Consider the following 17,176-nt stretch of genomic DNA (forward strand, 5'->3'; position numbering starts at 1 on the left):
GATTGAGTCTTAAAGGATTTGAGAACACTTGATGTATGTCTTGCATGTGCTTATCTGTGGTGACAATGAGATATTCACGTGATCTACTTGATGTATGTTTTGGTGATCAACTTGCGGTTCAGTGACCTTGTGAACTTATGCATAGGGGTTGGCACACGTTTTCGTCTTGACTCTCCGGTAGAAACTTTGGGGCACTCTTTGAAGTTCTTTGTGTTGTTTGAATAGATGGATCTGAGATTGTGTGATGCATATCGTATAATCATACCCACGGATACTTGAGGTGACATTGGAGTATCTAGGTGACATTAGGGTTTTGGTTGATTTGTGTCTTAAGGTGTTATTCTAGTATGAACTCTAGGATAGATCGAACGGAAAGAATAGCTTCGTGTTATTTTACTACGGACTCTTGAATAGATCGATCAGAAAGGATAACTTTGAGGTGGTTTCGTACCCTACAATAATCTCTTCGTTTGTTCTCCGCTATTAGTGACTTTGGAGTGACTCTTTGTTGCATGTTGAGGGATAGTTATATGATCAAATTATGTTATTATTGTTGAGAGAACTTGCACTAGTGAAAGTATGAACCCTAGGCCCTGTTTCAACATATTGCAATACCGTTTGTGCTCACTTTTATCATTAGTTACCTTGCTGTTTTTATATTTTCAGATTACAAAAACCTAAATCTACCATCCATATTGCACTTGTATCACCTTCTCTTCGCTGAACTAGTGCACCTATACAATTTGCCATTGTATTGGGTGTGTTGGGGACACAAGAGACTTTGTTATTTGGTTGCAGGGTTGTTTGAGAGAGACCATCTTCATCCTACGCCTCCCACTGATTGATAAACCTTAGGTCATCCACTTGAGGGAAATTTGCTACTGTCCTACAAACCTCTGCACTTCGAGGCCCAACAACATCTACAAGAACAAGGTTGTGTAGTAGACATCAAGCAGTTTCTGGCGCCGTTGCCGGGGAGGTGAGTGCTTGAAGGTATATCTTTAGATCTTGCAATCGAATCTTTTAGTTTCTTGTTTTATCACTAGTTTAGTTTATAAAATAAAACTACAAAAAATGGAATTAAGGGTGCCTCATATGCTTCATCTTTTTAATGTCTTTCGTGAAAATGATGGGAAGGAAAATTATGCTCAAGTACTAGAAGAAGAATTACATAGAATGCTTGGCATAAAATATATGAATGATGAGCATGATTGCAATGTTGTTAGTATGAATTCTTTGAATACCCATGATGCTAATGATATGCAAAGCCACAAGCTTGGGGATGCTATGTTTGATGAAGATGATATGTTTTGTCCCGCAAGTTTTGATCAGCAAATTTATTATGATGATAGCATGCCTCCTATTTATGATGATTATATTGATGAAAGTGTGTTTGGAAGAGTGTCAACTTTAGGAAGTAATGATCCCACTATTTTGGAGGGTGTTGAATCTTATTGTGATAATTATGAAAGTGGATTTGGAGAGGTCACGACTTTATTTAGTGATGAATCCGCCCGCATCCCTCACCGTAGGAGCCCCGTCACGCCAGATCCGCCACCACGGCTGTGCCCTGCGCGACCCACCACCAGCCGCGCCGCCAGCCACGCGGCCACCACCTAGCACCGTCGCGCCGTGGCCCCCGGCACCCACGCCGCGCCCCCAGCCGAAGAGAAGGGCCCGCGCCGCTCCTCTGCACGTGGGGGAACCAGAAGGCCCCGCCGCTGCCGGCCCGGGCGAGCTTTGCCCGGCCAGGCCCTTTGGCGGCGGCGGGGGAGGAGGAGGGAGGAGGGAGCACTCGGGGGCGACCGCGCCGGAAGCCCTCCCCGCCCCCGCACGGGGGCGGTGCGGGAGGGAGAGGGTAGGTCGGGGATTTTCGCTTGTTTTTAACCACTTTGTCCTCTTTATTGCAGATTTCAACATGTGTACAGATGAAGCAGCAAGGAGGATTTTACCGCTAAAGTGATGTAGGTCTAGCGTGATTTCTCGGGAGCAGTTGACGGGGTGGACCGTGTGATTGAAGAGGTGAACCTAGGCCCACCTCTTCAATCACACGGTCCAGGCTGCATCAATCTAACGGTGGACTAGTAGTCTGATAGGATGCTAAATATCAGTAGTCTGATTCCTCGCACTGCCCATAACTAGTTATACAGAAAATAAGATGAGACTCATGATAGGACGGTGTAGTGGGAGGCGGAGTTTCTGCGCTCGAGCGCAGGTGAGCGCGTTATCTGGTCGCTACGTTTACGTTCATCCGAGATGATGCATTCAATGTTGCGGGCCAGTGCGGTCGGGAGGTTATCCGAGTAAGCGAATGGTTACGCGTGACAATGAACCTGGGCGGTGGGCCATGTAACGGAGGACGGACGGCCGCCGTAACGCTCCTGGAGTTGAGCCGTGGACCTGGAAGCTGCCCGACGTCATGTTCCGTGGTTCAGGAAAGTACCTTTTCCGTCCATCCCAGGTACAATAGATGTTAATTGCTACGGCGAGCGGTGGGAGCTGCCGAGTCCATCCACTCACCCCAAGAACAGAGCTGGCGGCGGAGGAAGCTGCCATCGTCCATCCACTACACCCACTTCTACGATGCAGTCTGAGTAAGCTGCCCTCGTGGTGGCCATGGAATTCCTGATGCAGCCCATACGCAGGTGAGGGGCCGTTTCTAAGATGCTTGAGGGTGTTTGTGCGAATCGTTGATTGGATTCTTGTAGCGTCTGAATCCTCTTTTTGGTTTGTGCGTCGTCAGGACGACAGTGCTATAGGAGGTTAACGACAGCGAAATCCCCCTGGAGCCACTGAGATTCCCGGTGCCAGTGCAGCTGGTGGAGTAGCAGCAATTGATGGTGGAAGCAGGGAGCGCGGATGGCCAGATCTGCGCTCAGCAGGGGAGGATGGCGGCGGAAGTAGCGGATCCTCCACCGGCGTCTGGACTGTCGGCTTGAACGGTGAACCCGCAGGCCCTAGGCTAGTGGAAAAATGTGTGAATCTGAACCCATTTTGTTCAGTGGTGGTGCTGTACAGATCTACCGGTTGCTATTCGGTTAGTTGGTCTGCAAGATTATGCTACCTGCTTTAGTGTGTATGATTGGTGGTGACAGTGTAGGATTCTTTGGATTTCAAACCGCCGCCTGTTAAATTTGGTGTCAATTTCAAATAGTTTGGTTGCATTAACAGAGGGAAGAGGGGATATAGGTTTGTGGTGGGTGTCTGAGCCTGATTGCAAGGGTCATCCTGTATGATGGAACGCCAACTTAGCATTTGCAAAACAACCCTGGAGCACGCATGGGGATTTTTGTGCGTGCTGCGTCTGAAAACGATGTGTACGAGCTATTAAACAGGGCGTTCATAGTGATGAAAACATACAGGAGGGAACACTTTCTGTAACTAAGCATATGTTAATACTTAATACATGCAGTTACGATTTACCTATATCTCATACGGCACTTCCGATAAGATTTTCAGAAATTTGTGGCTGTTACAGACATGGTCGAGTACCCTCCTGATGCAAAATATGGATTTTCTCTGGCTGTTGTTGGTGTGCAGGGTGTGAGTTGGTGCTGCTGCTCCAGGAAGAACACGTGTCCGAACCGCACGTCGGCATTGGAGAAAACGATCCGGTCTTTTGCAGATAACCCGGGTAATAATGTGGTCGCTCCAGCGCTAGGAACGAGTTTTGACTCGCTGGGGAAGTGTATGATTTCTACACTTTGTACTAGTTAACTGCCCATGGGTTGAAACGGGGCCATACATATTTTATTTTTTATTTTTTGCGGGCGACATATTTTAGGGGTTTAACATCAATTGTGTCAAACATGTACCTCATAATACAATCCAATCTTTTTTGATAGATATTATATTTAAGGATTGAGAAAAAACAATTCATAAGGAAATATAAATATACTCTTCAGTTATTTTCACATTAAGAGGATGGCCACAGCCTGGATAGAACTAAGAGAATTTACCTTCTAGAAATTTTGTCAACATAGAAATCGATGGATTGGCATATCAAAGAAAAGTGAGCCTCTTCTGGAGATAGAACATGAACTAATTTACAGTCTCAAATCTCTTCTCCAGATGAAGCATCATCGGAATGACTTGGTCCTAGTGTAAAAAGCATCCAATGTGAGGCGTTGAGTTAACTAAACAAACCTACAAAGTCAATTGTCTATCGACCAACAAAAGGGGGAAAGGGAAGTACCATACTTTTCATGAAGAGGCATACATTGCTCATTGTCCCTCAAACAGTTCCATTGTGGACCATCTATTCCATGTTTTTGCATCTTTAACTTTGTTATTATACTCGTCCTATAGACCAATGCCAAGCTTTTTTAAGCAAGATTCAACATCATCCTGACTCCTGTGAAGGTGCGACTTCAGCATCAGAGTCTTCTTGATCAATTCCATCAGCAACTGATGGTTCTATTATTTGTTAGACACTTCGTTTGTTTTAGCCTTTTCTACAAAGGAATCAAACCAACTACTCCAGCTTACACCTTCAGGTTCTTCAGGATTTTCTTGCATAACCATATTTTGTTGACTTTCCTCATCCTTTCTAACCATGTTGACCATTCAAGAGCCCCCATCTTCTCCAGTTCTGGCACTGCCACTATTTCAAACCGGCAAAGATTTACAAATATAAAACCAAGTTCAAGCTGAATTATAGTTGTTGGTTCAGGTCAGCATTTTGAGTACCCCGTGGATAAATTCAGAACAAGAAATCATAATGGCTATAATAAGTTCATGCAAAAAGAGGGGGGGGATATAGGCTGGGCACAAGCTGCAGATATAGCATGTACTGCGTATTTGTAAGACTTCCCTACATCAGATGCTTTGAATCTGGAGAATTCCCCTTGGCATTGAAATAGTTATTGTTTCCATAACATACAACGATCAGGGTGTTCCATAAGTATTTTATCCATTTACGAAAGAGACTCTCAGAGCTATCATATGACTTCGGTCGACAAAGCAGCAATTCCACGACATGCTGCTTTATGTCGCTGGGTACTAGCGACTTTGTTCTGCAATTCAGAAGCAAAAGAAAGTGAAAAGTACCTATTAAGGCGGAAGAGGGAAAGGTGGACTAAAGTAATACTTTAAAACAAGGTTGGATAGTTTAAGGTTCTGTTTGACACTTAACTGTATGTTGTAAAAAGGAATCAAATATGCAATATACAGTATGTAATATGCAATATGCATAGCGTGGTGAAATAAATATTCTTATGAATTGGTGAAATAAAAATTTACAACATGAGGTCATTCTCGACATCTTATTGATTTCGTCTCCTCCAAAGTATTTCATCTTCCCAAGAGTCATAAAGCTCATATTGCACAGTTGTGCTTTTGGGAGGAATAGATGATGTCTCTACGCGTATAAAATCTTCAGGGAGAATTGCCATCATATCTCTTTTCAACACTTTCAGCCTTTCAGGTACTTGAAATACTTTCCTTCTAAAATGGCATGTTCTGCAGGAATGCACGGGATGAACACAGATGAAGACGCAATCAGTGGTAACAACAAAGCAGTGCTTTTTTTAACACAAGGAAGGCGCCAGCAGGCGCCAAATTTCGATTCAACTCATAGGCAATGTACAACATGTATTACATATCCCTGTATCTGGACATTGAGAAAGGAGAGCAAAACAGGGCAAGAGCCATTGGTATGAGCAAAATGAGTACAATTGAAAACAGGTTCTACTCTTGAGTTGAGTACCTGATGAGCACAGTTGTGAGCAATTCCATTAGTATTCCTAGAGGTGTGGTAAACAGCAAAATGGAATTGTGAAGTGTCTTGAAAGAACTCGCTAATAGGTTGTCTGCATCTCCAAGTAATGATGGGGCTGTTGATATCTCTAGATGCAACCACCTTGGCCAAAGAAAGATTGTCTGTAAGGAAAGTAATCCGCTGAAGTTGAAGCCAACAAGCAACCTTTGCAGCAAACTGAAGTGCAAGAGCTTCAGTGACGAGAGGCGAGGCAGCAGAGTCAGTAGAAGCTTGGATCCAGTCGCCATCGAATCCCCCTGACCTGGTATGTTCTTTTTCTTCCAAAAAGCTTCAGGAAAAATTTTGGTACCTGCAATTGCTAGATCAGACTTGAGTGTACAGCCTTGCTGGACATTTTCATGGCATTGATGGAACATGGTAGAAGACTCATCAGGAGGAGCAGGTTGGCTTCCTGGATTCTGTTGTTGGGTGTCCTGCATAATTTGAGTTGATGCAATGGCAAGCGCAGCCTGATGAACCTGATGCAGATACGAGGTTTTCCTGCAAAACAGAGTATCGTTTCTTGCTTTCCATAAACGCCACAAGAAAGTAAATATGTTAGGGAGCGAAGCTTGTGGGTGATTCATGTTAATTAGAGCCAAAACAATATCAGCAACAGAATTATGAGGTTGTGCAAGAAGGTCAGATTTTATATACCAAGGATGTCCAAATCAAGCGGCTCTAGAAGAACTGCAAAGAATCAACAATTCAGATGGCAGGGTTATTTCCCCCAGCTAAAAGGAAGTAGATTGGATGACCGACAACCAACAGGCGGAAGGCGCCATACGAAGATTTGAGTAAGAGGTCCAGATTTTGCACTATCTGTTAGAAACAGGGGGCACAAAGTGGACCACCTGCCCGGATAGAGGAGACATGTTGAAGCAGCCGCACAAACAGCAAGATGCAAGAATTGCAGGGTGGAGGGGCACAGGAGGAACAACTGCACTAGGGCTGGTGAACTGTGCATGCAACTAGGAAGCTGAAGAATTGTAGGCTACAGGTACTGATGCTTAAAATCTTTGACAAGGAGAAATTTTTGTAGGCTATGTTCTGAAATTTATAGTTTTCATGCTGATGACCTGGTATGTGATGCAGATGTCTTGGAATGAATTGATTTTTTCTTTTTCTTTGAAATTTACGCAGTCATTGTGATTGCAAGAAGATCGTGTGTTTGCCTTGTTAACAGTAACGAAATTTTGATGCACATGTACTTGTCGTCAGGTTCGTTGGGGGAGTACTGTAATGTGGGAATTTAATTTTCATAGCAGCACTTACCGGATGGCCCATGCGATGTCAGTCCAGAATATGCGTCCTTACGGCCCGTGACGTTAGCAGACGTTTGAGCCGTCCCACCTCTCATTGACGATGTTGCAATTATGGCTCGTGTCGTGCATTCTAGTGGGCCCATGATTAGGTGGCTAGCCCTCATTAAGTCCGAACTTTCACGTGGTCTGTTGGGGATCTCGAAGCATAGAAACTGTTGGGGAACGTAGCAGAAATTCAAAATTTTCTACGCATCACCAAGATCAATCTATGGAGTAATCTAGCACCGAGGGGAAGGGGAGTGCATCTACATACCATTGTAGATCGCGATGCGGAAGCGTTGCAAGAACGCTGATGAAGGAGTCGTACTCGCAGCGATTCAGATCGCGGTTGATTCCGATCTAAGCACCGAACCACGGCGCCTCCGCGTTCAACACACGTGCAGCCCGGTGAGGTCTCCCACGCCTTGATCCAGCAAGGAGAGAGGGAGAGGTTGGGGAAGACTCCGTCCAGCAGCAGCACAACGCCATGGTGGTGATGGAGGAGCGTGGCACTCCAGCAGGGCTTCGCCAAGCACTGCGAGAGACGAGGAGGGAGAGGGGTAGGGCTGCGCCATAGAGAGAGGAAGACTCATGTCTAGGGTAGCCCCAAAACCCCCACTATATATAGGGGAGGGGTAGGGCTGCGCCCCCCATCTAGGGTTCCCCCCAAGGGGTGCGGCCAGCCCTAGATGCATCCAGGGGGGCGGCCAGAGGGGGAGAGAGGGGGGCGCACCACTAGGTGGGCCTTAGGCCCATCTGAGCCTAGGGTTTCCCCCTTCTCCCTTCTCTCTTCGCCTTGGGCCTTGGTTGGGGGGCGCACCAGCTCACCTGGGGCTGGTCCCCTCCCACACTTGGCCCACGCAGCCCTCTGGGGCCGGTGGCCCCACCTGGTGGACCCCCGGGACCCTCCCGGTGGTCCCGGTACGTTACCGATGGCACCCAAAACTTTTCCGGTGACCAAAACAGGACTTCCCATATATAAATCTTTACCTCCGGACCATTCCGGAACTCCTCGTGATGTCCGGGATCTCATCCGGGACTCCGAACAACATTCGGTAACCATGTATATCTATTCCCTATAACCGTAGCGTCATCGAACCTTAAGTGTGTAGACCCTACGGGTTCGGGAACCATGCAGACATGACCGAGACGTTCTCCGGCCAATAACCAATAGCGGGATCTGGATACCCATGTTGGCTCCCACATGTTCCACGATGATCTCATCGGATGAACCACGATGTCAAGGATTCAATCAATCTCGTATACAATTCCCTTTGTCTACCGGTATAGTACTTGCCCGAGATTCGATCGTCGGTATCCCGATACCTTATTCAATCTCGTTACCGGCAAGTCTCTTTACTCGTTCCGTAACACATCATCCCGTGATCAACTCCTTGGTCACATTGTGCACATTATGATGATGTCCTACCGAGTGGGCCCAGAGATACCTCTCCGTTTACACGGAGTGACAAATCCCAGTCTCGATTCGTGCCAACCCAACAGACACTTTCGAAGATACCTGTAGTGCACCTTTATAGCCACCCAGTTACGTTGTGACGTTTGGTACACCCAAAGAATTCCTACGGTATCCGGGAGTTGCACAATCTCATGGTCTAAGGAAATGATACTTGACATTAGAAAAGCTCTTAGCAAACGAACTACACGATCTTGTGCTAGGCTTAGGATTGGGTCTTGTCCATCACATCATTCTCCTAATGATGTGATCCCGTTATCAACGACATCCAATGTCCATGGTCAGGAAACCGTAACCATCTATATCAACGAGCTAGTCAACTAGAGGCTTACTAGGGACATGGTGTTGTGTATGTATCCACACATGTATCTGAGTTTCCTATCAATACAATTTTAGCATGGATAATAAACAATTATCATGAACAAGGAAATATAATAATAACCAATTTATTATTGCCTCTAGGGCGTATTTCTAAGAGTCTCCCACTTGCACTAGAGGCAATAATCTAGTTCACATCGCTATGTTATTAATACCCAAGAGTTTACTAGAGTCAATAATCTAGTTCACATCACCATGTGATTGTAATGTATCCAACACCCATGGGGTTTGTTCATATCTCGCTTGTGAGAGAGGTTATTAGTCAACGGGTCTGAACTTTTCAGATCCGTGTGTGCTTTACGAATATCTATGTCATCTTGTAGATGCAGCTAGCACGCGCTACTTGGAGCTATTCCAAATAACTTCTCTACTATACGAATCCGGTTTACTACTCAGAGTCATCCAGATTAGTGTCAAAGTTTGCATCGACGTAACCCTTTACGACGAACTCCTTTTCCACCTCCATAATCGAGAAAATTCCTTAGTCCACTAGATACTAAGGATAAGTTCGACCGCTGTCATGTGATCCATTCCCGGATCACTATTGTACCCCTTGACTAACTCATGGCAAGGCACACTTCATGTGCGGTACACAGCATAGCATACTGTAGAGCCTACGTCTAAAGCATAGGGGACGACCTTCGTCCTTTCTCTCTCTTCTGCTGTGGTCAGGTCTTGAGTCTTACTCAATACTCACACCTTGTAACACAGCCAAAAACTCCTTCGTTGCTGATCTATTTTGAACTCCTTCAAAAACTTGTCACGGTATGTATTCATTTGAAAGTACTATTAAGCGTTTTTGATCTATCCTTATAGATCTTGATGCTCAATGTTCAAGTAGCTTAATCCAGGTTTTCCATTGAAAAACACTTTTCAAATAACCCTGTATGCTTTCCAGAAATTCTACATCATCTCTGATCAACAATATGTCAACAACATATACTCATCAGAAATTCTATAGTGCTCCCACTCACTTCTTTGGAAATACAAGTTTCTCATGAACTTTGTATAAACCCAAAATCTTTGACCATCTCATCAAAGCGTACATTCCAACTCCGAGATGCTTACTCCAGTCCTTAGAAGGATTGCTGGAGCACTGCATACTTGTTAGCATCTTTCAGGATTGACAAAACCTTCTGGTTGTATCACATACAACCTTTCCTCTAGAAAATCGTCGAGGAAACAATGTTTTGACATCCTATCTGCAAGATTTCATAAATAATGCAGCAACTGCTAATACAATTCCAACAGACTCTTAGCATCACTACGAGTGAGAAAATCTCATCGTAGTCAACTCCTCGAACTTGTCGGAAAACATCTTAACGACAAGTCGAGCTTTCTTCATGGTGGCACTTACCATTATTGTCTGTCTTCCTTTTAAAATCCATCTGCACCCAACAGCCTTACGACCATCAAGTAGTTCTTCCAAAGTCTATACCTTGTTTTGAACATGGATCCTCTCTCGGATTTTATGGCCTCGAGCCATTCGTCGGAATCCGGGCTCACCATCGCTTCTCCATAGCTCGTAGGTTCATTGTTGTCTAGCAACATGACTTCCAAGACAGGATTACGTACCACTCGAAGTAGTACGCATCCTTATCGACCTACGAGGTTTGGTAGTGACTTGATCCAAAGTTTCATGATCACTATCATAAGCTTCCACTTCAATTGGTGTAGGTGCCACAGGAACAACTTCCTGTGCCCTGCTACACACTAGTTGAAGTCATGGTTCAATAACCTCATCAAGTCTCCACCATCCTCCCACTCAATTCTTTCGAGAGAAACCTTTTTCTCGAGAAAGGACCTGTTTACTTCCAGATCTGAAACAGGAGGTATACCCAACTGTTTTGGGTATTCTATGAAGATGCATTTATCCGCTTTGGGTTCGAGCTTATCAGCCTGAAACTTTTTCATATAAGCATCGCAACCCCAAACTTTTAAGAAACGACAACTTAGGTTTCTCTAAACAGTGTCGTCTCAACGGAATTGTGTGGTGCCCTATTTAAAGTGAATGCGGTTGTCTCTAATGCCTAACCCATAAACGATAGTGGTAAAGAGACATCATGGTATGCACCATATCCAATAGGGTGCGGTTATGATGTTCGGACACACCATCATATTGTGGTGTTCCAGGCGGTATTAATTGTGAAACACTTTCCACAATGTCTTAATTGTGTGCCAAACTCGTAACTCAGATATCTCTATGATCATATCATAGACATTTTATCCTCTTGTCACGACGATCTTCAACTTCACTCTGAAATTACTTGAACCTTTCAATAATTCAGACTTGTGTTTCATCAAGTAAATATTCTCAGCATCTACTCAAATCATCTGTGAAGTAAGAACATATCGATAACCACTACGTGCCTTAGCACTCATTGTTCTGCAAACATCAAATGTATTACTTCCAACAAGTTGCTCTCTTGTTCCATCTTAATGAAAACGAGGCCTTTCAGTCATCTTGCCCATGTGGTATGATTTGCACATCTCAAGTGATTCAAAATCAAGTGAGTCCAAACGATCCATCTGCATGGAGTTTCTTCATGCATATATACCAATAGACATGGTTCGCATGTCTCAATCTTTTCAAAAACGAGTGAGTCCAAAGATCCATCTACATGGAGCTTCTTCATGCGTTCTATACCAATATGACTCAAATGGCAGTGCCACAAGTATGTGGTACTATCATTACTATTTTATATCTTTTGGCATGAACATGTGTATCACTGCGATCGAGATTCATTTTAGGTGCAAGACCATTGAAGGTATTATTCAAATAAACAGAGTAACCATTATTCTCCTTAAATGAATAACCGTATTGCGATAAACATAATCCAATCATGTCTATGCTCAACGCAAACACCAAATAACAATTATTTAGGTTTAACACCAATCTCGATGGTAGAGGGAGCATGCGATGCTTGATCACATCAACCTTGGAAACACTTCCAACACATACACTACTGGAATCAGCTAATTTTCCATCTGCCAGCTCTTTGTCGTCTGCTACCTGACGGCAAAGAAGCTCTTTGCCATCAGCTACCCAAAAGCAGACGGCAAAGAATCTTTGTCGTCCGCTGGCAGACGGCAAAGAGAGAGGTGGCCCCCACCCCCCGCCCGTTTGGAAAAAACTTAACGCCCCACCTCTTTGCCGTCTGCCAGCAGACGGCAAAGAGGCAAAAGGGCGGATGGCAAAGAGTGGCGGACGGCAAAGAGGAGACTACCTAACGGCCCGTACCCCCGCCCGTTACTCTCTGTTCTCTCCCTCTCTCTCCTCGCTGACGCGCCCCACCCCACCGCCGCCCGCCGCGTGCCGCCACCCCCACCACTCGCCGCCGCCCGGTCGCCCCACCGGCCCCCGCCCCGTCGCCACTGCCGCCCGGCGCCGTCGCCCCACCACCCGTCGCCCCCGCCGCCCCGGCGCCCCGCCCCCCCCCCCCCGCGCGCCCCACCGCCCCGGCCCCCCGCCGCCCCGGGGCCCCGCCGCCCCACCGCCCCGTCGCCCCCCGCCCCGGCGCCCCGCCCCCCCCCCCCCCCGCGCCCCACCGCCCCGGGCCCGGCGCCGCCGCCCCAGGCTGCCCCGCACCGCTCCTCCACCGGCCACCTCCTCCACTGCCCTGCCCCCCTCCTCCACCGGCCACCTCCTCCACCGGCCCTGCCCCAGGTGAGCTCTACCTCCTCTTTTTTTCCTTTTTTTCTGTTTTTTTTAGTTTTAGGTTTATGTTTAGTTTAGTTTTAGTTTTAGGTTTAGTTTTAGGTTTAGATTTAGTTTTTCCTTTTTTCTGTTTTATTAGTTTTAGGTTTATGTTTAGTTTAGATTTAGTTTTAGTTTTAGTTTTAGATTTAGTTTTAGGTTTAGTTTAGTTTGAGGAAAGAAGAAGAAGAAGAAGAGAAAAAGAGGAGAGGAGGAGAAGAAGAAGAGGAAAAAGGAAAGGAAGAAGAAGAAGAGGAGGAGGAGAAGAAAAAAGAAGAAGAGGAAGAAGAAGAAAAAAGAGGAGAGGAGGAGAAGAAGAAGAGGAAAAAGGAAAGGAGGAGGAAGAAGAAGAAGAAGAAGAAGAAGAAGAAGAAGAAGGAAAAAAAGGAAGAAAAGGAAGAAAAGGAAGAAGAGGAAGAGGAAGAAAAGGAAAAAAGAGGAAAAAACCCCGACCCGACACGGCACCCCGACCCCGACCCGGCACCCTGACACGACACCCCGACCCCTAGACCCCGACCCCGACACCCCGACCCCGACCCCGACCCCGACACCCCGACCCCGAGCCTGACCCGACACCCCGACCCCGACCCGGCACCCCGACCCCGAGACCCCGACCCCAACACCGACACGACACCCCGACACCGACACCCTGACACCACACCCACCCTTACCCCGACACCGACACGGCACCCCGACCCCGACCCGGCACCCCGACCCGACACCCCGACCCCGAGACCCCGACCCCGAGCCTGACCCGACACCCCGACCCCGACACCGACACGGCACCCCGACCCCGACCCGGCACCCCGACCCGACACCCCGACCCCGAGACCCCGACCCCGACCCCGACCCCGACACGGCACCCCGACCCGGCACCCCGACCCGACACCCCGACCCCGACACGGCACCCCGACACCGACACGACACCCCGACCCCCGACACCTCCCGAAAAGGTGTTCTTTGGCCTTCCAGAAGCCGACGGGGTCATATATTTGTGAATTATTAGTTAGGTCATATATTTTTCGATTTTGTTATGAAAAACATCATATATAATTGTGTTGATCGGGTAGTTTTAAATGTGCAGTTGTTTCATCGCTGCGAGGTTTGGTGTTCGACGACCTCGCCGTGCGTTTGACGAGCTCTGCCCCTTCGTTCGTGGGTGAGCACAAATGACATGTCCTCCTCCCCCATTAATTATTTGATCTATTCCGATGAAACTTGATATCTAGCTATATATGTGTCTTGAATCATCAGTATGCGTAACCAATTTGCATATTTATAACCTTGATTCTTTCGAATTGTCCAACGCTATCCATGGACAGCCCGAGTATGTTTAGATTGGGTTCATTTTCCCATATGCTTTGCTCCGGATCCGACGCATAAATTTCGTCAGTGCCTCCCCTGTTGTTCTCCGGGTACACATCCTCTCTGTTTATTGCAGAGACGTGTATCAGGAGAACAGCGGGGAGGTGCTGCCGAAATTTTGCGTAGGATCCGGAGCATAGCATGGGAAAATGAACCCAATCCAAACATACTCGGGTGGGATTAGAACCTATCATTACCTATTAGAGTGTAGGTTGCATGGACGTAATAAAATTGACAAAGTAGATCAACTGATGAATATATACATGGTGAATTATATATATATATATATATTTGTTGTGTGTCTAGTAGCTCTGAAAGTCAAGATGAGTGATCGTGCGTGGATGTACACCGGTCACACTGGTCAGAACAAATGGAGCACTGAATGGTTCACAAAAACCAAGGGGTTTGTGCGAGCCGCATTTGCAAATGGCCAGAGGAAAACCTGGTGCCCCTGTTTACGGTGCGGCAATTGGGAAAAGAGGACAGAGGCTGAAATGGGCAAACACCTGCAGAAGAGTGGTTTTACGCCCGATTATACGGTGTGGACATTTCATGGTGAGTCTGCCCAACGTGACCGAGCTGAGGTGGATCGTCGTCGCACCGACGAGCATGGTACCGGGATGGAAAACATGGTGCAAGACTTCGATGATGCTCGGGATTCGGACGAGGAGATGGAGGAATCTGCAAAGGCCTTCAATGAAATGTTGGAGTCTTCAAAACGTCCGCTCCATGAGCACACTGAGCTTTGTCAGTTGGATGCCATCTCACAAGTAATGGCTCTGAAGGCTCAGTTCAACTTGGGCAGAGAATGCTACGATGCAATGATGACAGTATTTGGACGCTTTCTACCCAAAGGCCATGTAATGCCTGCAAACCTGTACCAGTCGGACAAAATCCTCCGTGCACTGAAGATGCCCTATGATAAGATACATGCCTGTGAGAAAGGATGTGTCTTGTTTAGGCTTGACTATGCGGACTTGAACTATTGTCCCATTTGCAAGTCTTCCAGGTATGTTGTGGTAGACAACGGTATGGGTGAGAAGACACAGACCAAAATCCCCGTTAGTGTTCTTCGGTATATGCCAATCGTACCAAGACTTCAACGTCTTTTCATGGTCGAAGAGACGGCCAGACAGATGACATGGCACAAAACGGGCAAAAGAACCGAACTAGATGCAGATGGGAATCTGATGATTGTACACACATCGGATGGTGTTGCGTGGAAAAAGTTTGATGAATTACATGGTGACAAAGCGGCAGATCCGAGGCATCCTCGAGTCGGCATCAGCACGGATGGGTTCAGTGTGTTTGGTATGACGGCAGCCCAATACAGTTGTTGGCCCGTATTTGTCTTTCCACTCAATCTCCCCCCCGGACAGATTATGCAAAGAAAGAACATTTTCCTGACGTTGATAATTCCAGGGCCCAACTATCCGGGGAAAAATATGAATGTGTACATGCAACCGCTTAAGGACGAATTGCAAGAAGCCTGGGATAATGGGTTCAAGACATACGACGCCTATAGCAAACGGAACTTCATAATGCGTGTCTGGTACATGTACTCGACGCATGACTTGCCGGCGTATGCGCTATTCGTTGGCTGGTGTGTGCATGGAAGGTTCCCGTGCCCCACATGCAAGGGAGCTCTTGAGTTTCGTTGGCTTCAGGCCGGTCGCAAGTTTTCTTGCTTCGACATGCATAGACAGTTCCTGAATCCTCGCCATAAGTTCAGGAAAGACAAGAAGAACTTCATCAGAGGTAGAGTTGTCAAAAACTCTGCACCACCTGCATTGACAGGCCAACAGACCCTGGATCAGTTAAACGCTCTCGAGCCAGATCCAGAGCGTCCAGGGTACTTCAAGGGGTATAATTCTAAGCACGCCTGGACTCACAAAACATGCTTATGGGATCTGCCTTACTTCAAAGACCTCCTTTGCCCACACAACATCGACGTGATGCACACTGAGAAGAATATCGCCGAGGCACTTTTTGGTACATTGTTCGGCATAGATGGGAAGTCAAAGGATAATACTAAGGCTAGAGTCGATCTGGAGGCGCTATGTGATAGGCCGTTACAAAACATGAAAGAACCGAAAGGAAAGCAGAACTGGACGAAGCCAAAGGCATGGTTCAATCTTGGAAGGCCAGCTATGAGGGAAATTATCTTGTGGGTGAAAATGCAGTTGATGTTCCCCGATGGGTATGCAGCGAATCTACAGAGGGGAGCCAGTCTTGATAAATTGAAGATATTTGGTCTCAAGAGTCATGATTGGCACATATGGATTGAGCGGGTAATGCCGGTGATGTTGCGTGGCTTCATCCCTGAGGATGAATGGCTAGTACTGGCAGAACTCAGCTATTTCTTCCGTGTTCTTTGTGCGAAAGAACTATCGCCTGGCGTGCTAGAAGAAATGGAAGAGTTGGCGCCGGAGTTGATCTGCAAGTTAGAGAAGATCTTTCCACCGGGCTTCTTTAATCCAATGCAACATTTGATTTTGCATCTCCCGACCGAGGCAAGATTGGGGGGGCCCGTGCAAAATCGTTGGTGCTACCCAACTGAGAGGATGCAGAAGACGCTTCGACAAAAATGTAAAAATAAACGTAGAATTGAAGCATCGATGGCTGAGGCATTCATCACTGAGGAGGCGGCAAACTTCGTGACAGCACACTACGAAGCCAAAAATCGTCATTTGCATAATCCGAAGCCTCGGTACAATGCTGACGACCCTAAAAAGGGTGGATCCAACCTCAGCCTATTCAAAGGGAATCTCGCACCAGCCAGTGTTTCAAATCCAGTATCTTTGGATAACGAACAATGGCGGACCATTTCGTTGTATATCTTCAACAACCTGATAGAAGTGCGGCCGTACATCGAGTAAGTTCTCGGTACATAGTTTCGCAACTTCTATTTCCTTTGAACTGCTCTTATTCCTGGATATTTCATACAGTCGATACGTCGCCTTATTCTCGTATGGAGCGGTGATCCAAAAGGATTCTGTCGAAGAGTATGAGCTTCTCGCAAAGCAAGGAGGCGGCTATCCCGGTTTCATCTCTTGGTTCAAACAAACGGTAATTTCTATTAGACTTGTAGGCTAATTTGTAGGCGGCTATCCCGGTTTCATTCGCTAATTTGTGCGTAATGCAACAATCCTTTCATATTAAACTTGTAGGCTAATTCAGAGTCTATGGACGCCGAATTG

This window comes from Triticum aestivum, chromosome 6D, assembly GCF_018294505.1.
Source record: "Triticum aestivum cultivar Chinese Spring chromosome 6D, IWGSC CS RefSeq v2.1, whole genome shotgun sequence".
NCBI classification, from domain to species: Eukaryota; Viridiplantae; Streptophyta; class Magnoliopsida; order Poales; family Poaceae; genus Triticum; species Triticum aestivum.